Below are 12,970 nucleotides of genomic sequence, written 5' to 3' on the forward strand. Positions count from 1 at the left end.
CCTGTGCAGACACTGACTGACTCCTGTTCCCCTTTCAGTCCCGGAATCTCGGGGAGGCCCTTCCCCTCACACTCAGTTTCACTTTCTAAAGAGGGTTTTGCCCAGTGCTGCTGCTTTCTTCCCTCTCTACTATCCCCAGGGACCCTGAGAGTAAATGTGCGTGCTTTGTGACTGAGATGCTAAGATAAAAAGCACTTTCTAAGGATGTTCATCTCCATAGATGTTCCTTTTTATAATAACTTTCCCCAAGTATAAAAGCAATTTATCTGCTCACTGTGGAAGCTCTGGGAAATGCACACCAAAAAAAAAAAAAAAAAAAAAAATTAGAGAAAAAGCCAAATCACCCACACCACGGTTACCATTCTGGAGTATTCCCTTTCTGCTTTGCTCTGCGTGCAGTTATGCCTACACTGATCTTTGCTTGCTGGCATCACACTACATACATCTGCTGCACCTTTACCACGATCTTGTGTTGCCAGGGAACCACCTTCTCTTTCGAGCTGCAGAAGCTAGTTTCTGACAGATGCTTTACTTCCTGGGTTTCTATTTTATAAAGAAAAGCAAGAGCCACCTGCCACTCTGATCTTTTAAAGCCCCGTAACTGAGACATTCCACGTGCCAAACTAGAGGATCAAAGACGACACCTAGGAGTCACACCTGCCCCCGCTCGGCCGGCCTGCCTGCCTGAACCACCTCAGCAAATCCAGACGCTCCCATCTGCGGCCAGTCGGCAGGACAACCTGCTATCACCGATGGGCCCCGCGGAAGGGCCACAGGGGACCAGGTGGGGAAGGGGCACTGGGAAGACTCCAGGATGCCGGCCTCCTGTGTCCTTCTCCAGAGGTTCGGGGTCAAGCCCTGTGCTGCGTGGTAGCCCCAGCAGGACACAGAAAGACCCTCACTGAGTAAGCCCTTTACTAGGGGCCCAGCATCCGGCTCCTGCTTTCCACTCCCCAGGAGAGGGACAGTAACACAGGGCTAGATGTGGTCTCTGGAGCCAGCCAGGCTGAGGGGCCCACCACTCATTAGCAAGTTAGCCAGCCTCTCTGTGCCTCGGTTTCCTCACAGGGACAGTCCCCGCCTCAAAGTGTTGCTGTAAGGACCAAGTTCCTATTCGAAGTGCCTAGACCAGGCATCGAGTAAATACTCAGTAATGATCACCTGATTTAATCTTCTCTATTATTTGACTCAATTCTCAGGACAACACTAGGTGGCAGAGAGGCCATGGTTACCGCCGACTTACAAATGAGGAAACTGAGGCACACGAGGTTAACTGTCTTCCCAAAGTCACAGAGTTTATAATCCGGCAGGACAGATGGACAGAACAAGAGGTTTCAAGTGCGGTGAGCACACCAAATGAGAAATGAGGCCACAGCGCCAGCCTGCAGCTCCCCGCAGGGCTTCCCTCCACCCCGCTAGAGCCTCTGTGGCCGCGGGTGACCGGGACAAGTGCTTCGAGCCCCTGTCCCCTAGGAGTTGGAATGTGAGACACACAGAGTCCCAATAACCCCAGCACACAAGTGCTCGGTCAAGGCTGCCCACTGCTGAGGGACACAGTCTCCCCGGCCACCCAGGGGTGCCACCCCCTATCCTGTGCATCTTTATGATAAACCCCTCTGAACAGAGAGAGGCTCAGTGTTGTCTCTCAGACGGTGAGTTAGATGCTGGCAAACACGTCCGCTCAGCAGCAGCTTTGCTCTGTGCAGAATCACCCGGCAAAGCCAGGGTGCAGAGCTCACCCGGCCCAGTATTCCTATGAATGTCAACTCCCAGGATGAGTAGGACAGAATTTGGCTTCCAGAAACCTCAAGAAAATCATTTCCCGTCATCTACACGGGCCTCATGATTTCACTCTTTTCTTAGACGCCCAGTTACTGGGAATCCTCTTTCACTCTGGGCCTGAAAGAAAGAGATTTCAGAACAAATGACACAGCTTTCCACAAACTGGTGTTGCAATAGCAAATAAGATCCCTAAGGGATCTGAGGCCTGTTGCTTCAAACATTCTTTAACAATGCAGCAGAGGCAAACTTAGACTTACAACCCCGAGTGTTCTCAACGGCGAGCTCTGCAGTCAGGCCATTCTGCAAGCATTTCTGCCTCGGACACTTTCCACACGGAGATGGGAAACAAACACGAACAAACCAAAGTCAGCTTTGCCGGCGTCAGGTGCTGTGGAATCTGGCCAGCGCTCTGAGCCTCTGCACCCATGCTGACCCCGTCGCCACCTGCCACGGCCCTCCCCTGGCCCCCTGCTGCCAAGTTCTGCTCATGTCTCAAAATGTGAGTTCCAAACAGGCTGCTGCTCTCTGGAAACGTGGGAGGCCACAGGGGAAGAAAATACATAGGGAGGATCAGCATATGGGATAGGATTTCATTGACTGTGGGACAGTTTCACAGACTTTCCTCCTGCTTCCTTGCAAAATAACACAGTGATAGAAGTAGGTGGCTCATTAAACAGTTTGGACTCGTTCAGTGCCTGGCTGGTTCATTCGGCGGAGCGCGCGACTCCCGATCTCGGAGTTGTGAGTTCAAGCCCCATGTTGGGTGTAGAGATTAATTAAGAAAAATCTTTTAGGGGCACCTGGGTTGTTCAGTCAGTTAAGCGTCTGCCTTCGGCTCAGGTCATGATTCCAGGGTCCTGGGATCGAGCCCCACATCAAGAGCCCTGCTCAGCAGAGAACCTGCCTCTTCCTCTCCCTTTCCCTGTGCCCCTCCCCTGCTTGTGTGTTCTTTCTCGCTTTCTCACAAAAATAAAATAAAATCTTAAAATAATTAAATAAATAAATAAATAAAATCTTTAAAAAAAACAGTTTGGACTCTCTTCCTGGGTACAAGGTAGGGTTACACTTCCCTCCCCCCTTGAAGTCACTTGCTTTGACTCATGAAATGTGAACGGAAGTGGAAGGAGTTACTCTGGGTAGGAAGCTCTCAGTCTCGTCCCCACGGGTGTCAATGTGCAACTGCTCTTCCTCTGGCCCTCTGACCAGCTCCTTCAAGATGGCGGCTGCTCCATCCGCCTGGGCCCACAAGTCACAGCAGTGAGGACCGCCTCCTGCCAGGTTGTGATGGGCACAGTACAAGCAAGACACAGACCTCTGTTGTCTGAGCTGCTGAGATTTGGGGATTATCTGTAACCTAGCCCAGCCTGACAGATACCATGCTTTTGGGCAAGAAAAGCATTCAGCACATTAGGAAACTGAGGCCCAGAGGGGTGAAGTGCGTCGTCACAGGCCAGACAGCTGGCTGGAGGCGGAACAGGAGGCACATCACAGCCCTCGCCCTTCATTCTCAAGACAGCCTTTCTCTAAGGCACGACCCCATGACATTAAAGGACCACCTGTAGTAATGACAAGCCGCTACAACTGTTTTTCAGGTACCATAAAATTGACTCTATTTGTTGAGTCAAGAGGTAAGTTAAAATAAAACACCATTCTCCGCTTACCTCTCGCTTACAGTCACCTATGAAAAAAATACTAACATCTTAAAAAGGGAAAAAGGCACACAAGGAAGTCACGCATACTACTGATTGGGGCTGAGGCGGCCGCATCTGCGGTGGCCCCACATCGTGTCATTTCACCCAGTTACTTGTCCCAGAACCACTGCACCACGGCCCCGGCCACCGTCACCACGACTGTCAGGATGGTCGGGTACGAGCCACCATCAGAGATGAAAAAGAACGTTACGGAGCTATATGTACTGACACAGAAAGATCTTCAAGACATAGCATCACCTGAAAAGCTCAAGTTGCTGAAAGAAATACAGAGGGTAACATTTATAGAACTTGCCCATTTCGCCTGTCCTAGAAACACACAAAACACTATATATTTTCTACAAGCATACATGTATAAACATAAATGCAAAGAAGAATCTCTGGGAGACGATACACTCTGAGAATAGCGATTACTTCTGGACAGGCAAGGAGAGCACCAGGATTGCATAGTACTTTCATTTGCAATGTTTTAACTTCTCAGAAAAAGAATACGTACTTGCATAAAGTTACTTTAGAGTTGTTTTTTTTTTTTAAGATTTACTTATTTATTTTAGAGAGAGGGAAAGAGAGAATGTGCACACATGGGGCAGGGAGGGGCAGACCTAGAAAGAGAGAGAGAAACCCAAGACGACTCCTAGCTGAACATGGGGCTCGATCCCATGACCCTGAGATCATGACCTGAGCTGAAACCAAGAGTCAGATGCTTAACTGACTCAGCCACCCAGGAGCCCCACTTTGGAGCCTTTTTAATCTTCAGGGCATCTCAGGACATTTTGAGACAGGTCAGTGAAACATTCTCCGCAACATTTTGTCCTAAGGAACTTTGACTTTCAACTCAAAACCCCATCCCCCCAGACAAAAAGGCCCCGTCCCCATTAAACGAAATGACAGTTCACTGAAACCAAACAAACTCAAATAGGGTGCTACGACTCTTTCTGCGCACCTGTGAATAAACAAAATGCTCCTTCTGGTCTGACGAAATATCACAGTCAAGCTGACAGGTGTGTGGGTGGGAAGAATTTTATTTTGTCTTCAATTTAGTAGGAGGCTGTCCACTCATGGTATTGCCAGTAAGTCTGGTTTGAAAGAAGGCATCTGAAGTGAAAACATCAATCTTCACACAAAAATTACTCACACAAAAATTACAGAGCAAAAACACCAACAAAACTGACTTTCAGGTAGGTGGTTTTCAATTTTAGGACCTCGAGCAATGCCTTACGGAAGAAATGCTCCATGATTACTAAATACTTCATTTCCCTTTACGTTTCCCCTTCCTCTCATGTAGCACAAAGCTCTGCAGTTTAAAGCAATACCGGCTCAACTGCCTTTTTTTTTTTTTTTAAGATTTTATTTATTTATTCGACAGAGATAGAGACAGCCAGCGAGAGAGGGAACACAAGCAGGGGGAGTGGGAGAGGAAGAAGCAGGCTCATAGCATAGGAGCCTGATGTGGGGCTCGATCCCATAACGCCAGGATCACGCCCTGAGCCGAAGGCAGACGCTTAACCACTATGCCACCCAGGCGCCCCTCAACTGCCTTCTATGGAACGTTCTGAGCCTGAGTGATGTTTTCATTTTGGTGGATGAGGCCAAAAGGACCTCATATTTTTCCACCCAATATCTGCTCCCCACCCAAAAGGTACCATTACCAATGAAACCGTTTTAGATTCTTTGCTCTTTCCGACACGAAGGTCTAACCGGCAAACACCATCTCTGGCAAAGCCCCAGGCTGCCATGCACAATATGGGTTTCTAAAACACACTCACTGCCACGGACCTGGAGGACAGAAATCGATCACCGGTATCAGATAATAGGCAACTGGTACTTATTGAATGAAGATTTAAGATCAGTTCAATAAAGCCACCATGCCCCGCCTACTTCAGAGATGGTACCCGGATTGTAAAACGCCAGTTCGAATGGACCCCGCCAGCCTAATGGTTACACCCCAGCAACACTTGAACCCACACACCCATGAGCATTGAGGGCTGTAGCTGGATTCTCCTCAAGGAAATCTCTCCTCTCTTGAGTAAGATTCATTTTGACTATGACCCATAGCCTCCTCAGACCAGTTTTAAAAGGCTGAAGATCATTATACTGTGTGTGTTGACTTGAAGCACCGGGATACTCAAGGTATCCAGCAAGGTGGACTAACCCATCCCAACGGCGAGCTCACAGAACGCGAATGCCCAGCCTACTTCCACACCATCTCGGTAGAACCGTGCCGAGAACACACACAACGGGTCAACTCAAATTGGCTCCCACTTTCCCTGCTGCATGATCCACAAAAACATTAGTTCGATTATGCTCCCAGGCTTCTGACAGGAGATAAATACAAGCCGCCGTTCTGAAATGGGTCTACATCCCCATCTCACGCTCGCGTGCTCTCTCTCTCTCTCTGTTGTTGTCTTTTCATTTTTCTTCTTTGTTTTTAATTTCTTATCCTGGAAAACAAGCCCACTCCTGCATGCCTCTGTCATACCAGAAAACCGCGGACAGTTCCCTCTGGAGAAAACGCAGCAGATGGCTGAGGCCACAATGACTATTTGAAGCTTTCGAGCTCCATTAACACTCATTTACTTTAAGGATCTGAAAGCCCTTAATCCCTCAGAATTTCAAAGCAGATACAGAAGTCAGTCAGTCAGTCTCTCATAATCTCCCGTCTCTTCCCCCCTCTCTCCCCTTCCCCCTCCTTCCATCTAGCTCTGTTTCTATCTTCCTTTCTTGTGAAAGCGCCCCAGGACTCCAGATACGGACGCAGCCATGCCTTCAGCCGCCAGGACCTTCTGGGGAGTCAAGTGTCTGACTCCACGTCCCTCACAGTCAAACCTTCTGGTCAAGAAGCCCTGTGGAGAATGCAGGCCGAGCCAGCCCCTCCCTTCTCTGCCGGAACCATGGACTTCCGGAGTGGAACAGAATGTCGTTCAATGCCCCCATTTTAGAGGTGAGGAAACTGAGGCCCAGGGCAGCGTGGATCCCCCAGAACCAGAACCCAGATCTCCTGGCACTGAGGCAGATGCTTCTGGTTAGAACAGCTGCCTGGGCGGTGGCAGCACATGCCCCACCCCCACTCCCCAGCAGGGGCTGACACCTGTCCGATTGGGGACGGGTGGGGCCCCCTCGCCCTCTTCGTCCCCACAGCCCGGCTCTCCCGGCTGGGAACTCCCACAGGACTTTATTCCCATTTCTCTCAGAGGACAGGTACTTCACCTTTTGCTTTCCTGACTTCTCCCTTCACATTGATTGATGGTGGCAGTGAAGGGCCAAGCCTCGAAACCCAGCTGATCCGATGCCAACCACTAGCTCCGTGAGTTGGACAAACGACACCGTGCCACCCTTCTGCGCGTCAGGGCTCTTACCTGTCAAACGCAGGTAAGAATTGCGCCTGCCTCCTAAGACCGCTGGGAGGGTTCAAGGAGTGAATATACACACAGTGTTTGGAATAGCACTGGCCGCCCTGTAGGCACGTATCAGAGTCAAGAAGGGAGACTAGGCTAGGACTTCAGCCTGGTTCATCCTCGAGGCGCAGCATTTGACTCTGAGGGACGGTGTCTCTCTGGTGAGTCACCCTCTCTCTAGAACGTAGAGGCTGCTAGATAAAAAACTTCATTAGCATGCGCTGAACGGATACGTGGATTCCCCGAGTTAACACACTCACTTAGGGAGGTCACCTGCTAAGTGCATTAGTGGATAAATTCAGATTCGCAGGCACCAGTACTCGCGATTGCTCGGAGGCATTTATATTAGCTGCTGCCTTAAGTTCAACCAGAGCTCAGCTCTCCACTTCCAGGGCACTGTCTCTGCACGCTCTCGGCACAAAATCACCTATGCTTTGTGACAATGCCCCCGCGATGCCTTAGGGGGCTGATGTGAGACTGTTGATTGTTATTTTCCTGGTGTTATCCAGGCTTTGAAACACAAAGTTCCCAAACCACCCTGCTTGGTATTCATTCCGAGGGGCCAGTGAACAGAAATATCTCAATAAAGAAAGCCAACAGAAGACAACAGAGCCTTGAACCCGAGACCCGGATCTGGAACTCTGTAAGTGGGTTCAAGTACTTAGGCGGGAGAAAGCGTCAGGTCCGGAAGCCCCAGGACATCTGGAGATGGCATTCAGAACGAATACACAAAGTGTCTGGGGCTTCTCAAAGGAAAGGCACTCCTTAAGAACAGAATAGGTCAGTCACCTCAGAGGCTTGAGTTGCAACTTGACCCTGAGTAAATAAACACTGGTGACTGCCGGCCAAGACACTTAGCTGGAGACTCTTACATTCACCCCACTTGATCATGCCGCCACAGTCAGAACCGCCTGGGACACAAATCTATCACAGAGCCCGGCCGCAGGGTATCTGGGATGTGTGTAGTGTGGCCCTGTGGGGTGCTGAGAGGTTGAGAAGATGCCAAGTTCCCCCCACGAGGCAGCAACACCCCGGCCTGGGCCCTCCAGAGTCCTCACCCAGTGTGTCCTATCTTAGGGAGCACACCCACCCACCAGCCAAAATACACCTGCCCTGCCACGGCCTCTCACTCTGGGACCTACAATGTCACAGGAGTAGGGAGAAAGGGGGCAGTGCAGATCTCCCCAGAGCAAGCTGGCACGCCATGTGAGGTCTTGGCCCCTTCTGGTTTGCAGGCTTTTTCTGTGACCTAAAAGCTCCAAATAAAGAGCTTCCTTTTTTCCAAACTCTGTGCCTTTTAAGTGTATGCAATTTCCCCAGTTAACGAACATGGTGGAGAAAGTACCTCTTTGAGGGCTTTTGGGCAAAAGCCAGCGAGAGAGCAGACTAGCATGGAAGACGGTCCCATGCCCCTGCCCTTGGCCGGGGGACGGGATTCCCCGCATTTTGCACCTGCAGACACGGATGCTCTGACAACCACACTCCCAACGTGCCTCTGCTCTTCGGTTTCCAAGGAGCCAGGAAGGACTGGAATCCCCCGCCGCCTTCCACGGAGGCTCCTGCTGAAGGATGCTGGCTTCCAGGAGGCCCACACGCACTTACACACCTACCCCGGAGAACCACAGAGCCGGTGCCCCGATTCCTGGCTCTGCCCTCTTTTACTTTATTCTGAGCCTCAGTTGGCTCATCTAGAAATTGAAAACCATAATTTCTGTCTCCAGAATTGCCTCACATATCAAGACAAGGTTTATAAAGCTTAACGAATAGGGGTCGCTAATTATCTTTTTCTTGTAGATTACAAACAGAAAAGGTCGGGGAGGAAGGAGCTCCTCCAGGCCTCCCATTGCCTTTTAGAATAAAATTCCAAATCCGTTCCAGCCCAGGAGGCTCTGCTTGGCCTGAGTTTGGTTCATTCTTTAGCTCTCTCTGCACATTCCCCAACACACCCAATGCTTTCCCACCTCTGAGCCTTCAAACAGGCTGTTCCCTGTGTCCAGCATGCTTGGACTCCTTTCCATCCCGAGTCCTAGTCAAAAAGACTCGTTCTTGAAAAGGCGTATCCCAGACTTCCTGAATCCTAGTCTAGCTCTGATATCCTGTCTCCGGACATTCTATTGTTTCCACTTAAACACTTAGCCCAGTTCAGAACTGCGTACTGGTGTGTCCCACCCCTTCCTCCTTCGCTAGCCTGTGAACTCCCTTCCGCCAGGCACTGGGTATCTTCCATTCACTGCTGTAGCCCAAATAATTTCATGGACTCCTGGCACTGGCAAGGTCTTCTGATAATATTTGTTGAATTAATGTGAAGAATTGAAGGCCCCGTGAGCCAAGAGGAACCAGGAGCTACAAAGAGCTTTCTAAGAGCCCTCGACACCAGGCTGGGGAGCCAGCAAAGCACTTCACACCCAGGGGAAAGCCCGAAAAACACTTGCCACCTCATTCTCTGAAAGGCGTAAACATCCACAATCCACTCGATGGAGATTCCGATTATCTGGGCCAGGGCTCCACTGGCTCACGCCTCTTGGAAGACTGCCAGATTCCCCAAAGAGGCAAAAGCTACTGAGTTGTACAGAAGAGGGAAGAGGAGTAAGAAACTTCTGAAAAGGCAATCTACTTGGGAACGGGCCCTGCACTTTTGAGGGCATGTTCTTTAAATACTGTTGTGTCCCCCTGAGCCCCCATCTGGAACGTCCAGGCCTGGTTTCTGTCGCCCCAAGTACCCCACACCCCTGTCTGGGGGAAGATAGGTTTTACTACACCCAGCTAACAAGCTCAGTGCACGGAGATGACATCTTTATCAAAATAAACACTATAACCCACTCTGAGAACAGTAGTCCAGGTGAACGGCAGGGCTCCCCCAGCCCCACCACACCCAGTGGGTATCAGCTCGGCCAGTGGAAGCGCCCGCTGAGACTTAAAAGCTGCAAATCTGGGGTGGGGGAGGAGTCCCACTTTCCCTTCATAAGCAGACGATTCTTTGGAAGTTGGGGCCCTGTGTGAGAAATAGAGCTCCTCGATTACAAGGAGGCAGGCATGGGGACGTGGAGGAGGTGAGCAGATGGAGGGGCGCTTGTGGAGTTCTGCTTCGGGGGGCCGGGGGCCTGGTAACAGGGTTCAGCTTCAAACCCCAGGTGCGGCGTTTACTATCTGTGGACTCTGAGCTAGTTATTCCATCTCACTGAACCATAGCTGTCGCGTCTGTAAAATGAGGGAAACGAGAAGCGCCTGGGTGGCTCGGTCGTTAAGCGTCTGCCTTCAGCTCAGGGTGTGATCCCAGAGTCCTGGGATCGAGCCCTGCATCGGGCTCCCTGCTCCACTGGGAGCCTGCTTCTTCCTCTCCCACTCCCCCTGCTTGTGTTCCCTCTCTCGCTGGCTGTCTCTCTGTCAAATAAATAAAATCTGAAAAAAAAAAAAAATGGGGGCAATGACAACTAGCCCGGAGGCTTGTTGGATCAGGGTTGCACACGGTAAATCTCCGTGTCTGCTCTTACTTAGGGTCTACCAGATCAGGGGCATCGTCAACTCATCAAGCCTCCAAGCACTCCTTCCACACAGGTAGAGGTATCCCCATTTTACAGATACAAACACCGAGGCTCAGGAGTGTTAGGTACCTTACCCAAAGCCACACAGCTCAGACAGGGCAACCCCAGCACTCCAACCCCAGCAATCTTCATCACCATCATCATCATAACGACCATTGCCTGAAAGCCAGGTGGTGGGCTGAGCACTTTACAACAATTACCTCATCCAGTACTCAAAGCCACTCTGTAAAGAAGGAACGCTTATCGCTATCTGACAAAGGGGGACACAGGGGCCACTCTGTAAAGAAGGGACGCCTATCGCTATCTGACAAAGGGGGACACAGGGGCCACTCTGTAAAGAAGGGACGCCTATTGCTATCTGACAAAGGGGGACACAGGGTTGGAGAGGTTGAGTGTCTTGGCTGAGGTCACACAGTTAAGGAACAAAGCAGGGGCTTGAGCTCAGTTCTGACCCCCAAATCATAGTCTTTTCCGCTTCAGTCCTGCCTGTCTGGATTTGTTATAGACCTTACGTCTCTCCTTGAAACCATTGACGTGCCCGAATTCCTATTAAGCATTTATTCCTTGATAAATGGGGTCCATGAGTGACTCCATCCCAATGAAAGAGCCCACTGTCATGAACTGTACGAAGTAAGGATATCCCCAAAGAAAAGCCTAGCTTTCCACCAAGTTCCTTCTAGAAGGTTTGGTTTGGGGTCATAGGCTGTCCAAAACGGCAGTTTACTAGACTACCCTTCGGATTTGCTGGCTTTAGCACACGTCCCTTGTGAGGGCACTAGAGGCCCAGGACGTCCTCAGGGTGACAGCCCCCCAGACACGGCCGGCATCAGCGGCCCGGCAAGGGGAGGGCAAAGGCAGGGGTGGTGACGAGCCTGGTTTGGCCAACTCTGCAACATAATCTCTGCTCACACACAGTTTGGTCTGTGGCCATTCTAGATAAAACACAAGAATAAGAATTCAGGCCAGGAAGTCGTGCTTCGACAAACTGTACAGCATTGGGTAAAAACCATAAATTAATTGATATTTAGTTTCAGTGACTACTCACTTCTAAGAGGCAAGTTTGGAAAAAAAAAAAAACCCTTGTCCTCAATGAGCATTTGATGCACCAAAGACTTGTCCCGCAAAAAAGTTCAGACTTTGTGGATGAAAGGCCCCCCTTTTTCCCCTAGCACTCTTTTTATTAAAATATTTTTAATTATATTACGTTAGTCACCATACAGTACTTCCCTGGTTTTTGATGTAAAGTTCGATGATTCATTAGTTGCGTGTAACACCCATCCCCATCTCCCCTCGCAGGGGACAGGGAGACTCTACCCAAACAGGGTTGCCTGAGTATCGCGCAGGCCCCTCCCCCAGAAGGCAGGCTGAAAAATCAAGAAGCCCACATCCCTAAGGTCCTGATGAAAGGAGGCCCTTTGTGCAGGACACAATTGACTTTGCCCAGACCATGAAAGAAAACAGGACTTCTAGAAACATGCAAAGCATCTACAGTTCTGCATGACAAAAATTCAGCACAAGGACAAATTTTAGCTTTTCTAATTTCATCTTGCCTAAAATCATCCCAAAAAAAGAGAATCGTAAAATAAACCGGTAACTTAAACCTCAAATCCTAGGCTTAGGTCTTATATTTTGAAGAAGATATTGAACTCTTTTCTTCAGATAAAAAGAGACAAGAATTTAATATTCTTGTTTAAGCAAAAAAAAAAAAAAAATCACCATTGCATATATACTGTAAAAACACCTGATCTTAATTTTTATATGACATCACTGTTCATATCATCAGTGTCTAAACCGTGCTACTGTTACCGTCAGTGATCCTGACAGTGACACACACAGCAGGGTGAAAGGTCCATCTGGGATGTTGGCACTGACAGTTGTAGGATCTGGGTCCCCCTTCCCCAAATTCTGGACGGTGCTTGGCCATTGAAGAACGATTCATTGTCCCTAGGCCAAGAGTCAGAGGCAAAACAAGAGCAGCCCGGGTGTCCCCTGGGGACACTGCCAGTAGGAGAGCCACATCCACTCCAAGACCCTACAGACAGCCCAGCTTTCTTGGGAGCACATTTTTTATCTATGGGGCAGCATGATGGAGAAGTCTCAAGATTAAGGACTGCTTTCTTTTGTCAAGAAGTTCATTCCCACCACATGGAGTAAAGCTGTATTCCAGAGCCATCAATTAGCCCTGGGGGCAGGGGGTGGGGGGAACTGGTGGCCTGAGATTCCAGAACTCAAAGCACCCAGAGGCCCAAGGGGGAAGGAACCCTCCCCTTAGCAGGGCAGGAGAAGAGCTGGGGAATGGAATGTTGAGGGAGACAATTTCTGGACAAACACTCCCCCACCCCATCGTGGCCATGCTAAGAAAACAGCTGTCGGACACAAAGAACCACCACTCACAGAGCACCTGCCACGTGCCACCTGCCCTGCCAGGCATTTGCTACACGTTATCTCCTTTAACTATATTAGTCCCAGGACAGAGTTACTATTTTTATCCCCAGTTTTCAGGTAACTTACCTATGGTCACATATCAGAAGGGACAGAACCT

The 12,970-nt window shown here is 49.8% G+C and overlaps 1 protein-coding gene across 13 annotated transcripts in view; it reads right to left on the reverse strand.

Annotated features, from left to right (window-relative positions):
• The window catches only part of NOD1 (nucleotide binding oligomerization domain containing 1), an 83,278-nt gene that overhangs the window by 53,513 nt on the left and 16,795 nt on the right, over positions 1-12,970 (reverse strand). For 2 of the 13 annotated variants that reach the window (XM_057304405.1, XM_048212752.2), the window contains exon 1: positions 4,435-10,255. The exons of 9 other annotated variants lie outside the window; for them this stretch is intronic. The gene's annotated coding sequence lies outside the window, so the exon portion shown is untranslated. Of the gene's footprint in view, positions 1-2,039; positions 4,387-4,434; positions 10,256-12,970 lie in introns of those variants that run through there. 2 more of the 13 variants (XM_048212751.2, XM_048212750.2) reach the window with 1 other exon arrangement.

The sequence above is a fragment of the Ursus arctos genome, unplaced genomic scaffold (genome assembly GCF_023065955.2).
Source record: "Ursus arctos isolate Adak ecotype North America unplaced genomic scaffold, UrsArc2.0 scaffold_3, whole genome shotgun sequence".
Classification (NCBI taxonomy): Eukaryota; Metazoa; Chordata; class Mammalia; order Carnivora; family Ursidae; genus Ursus; species Ursus arctos.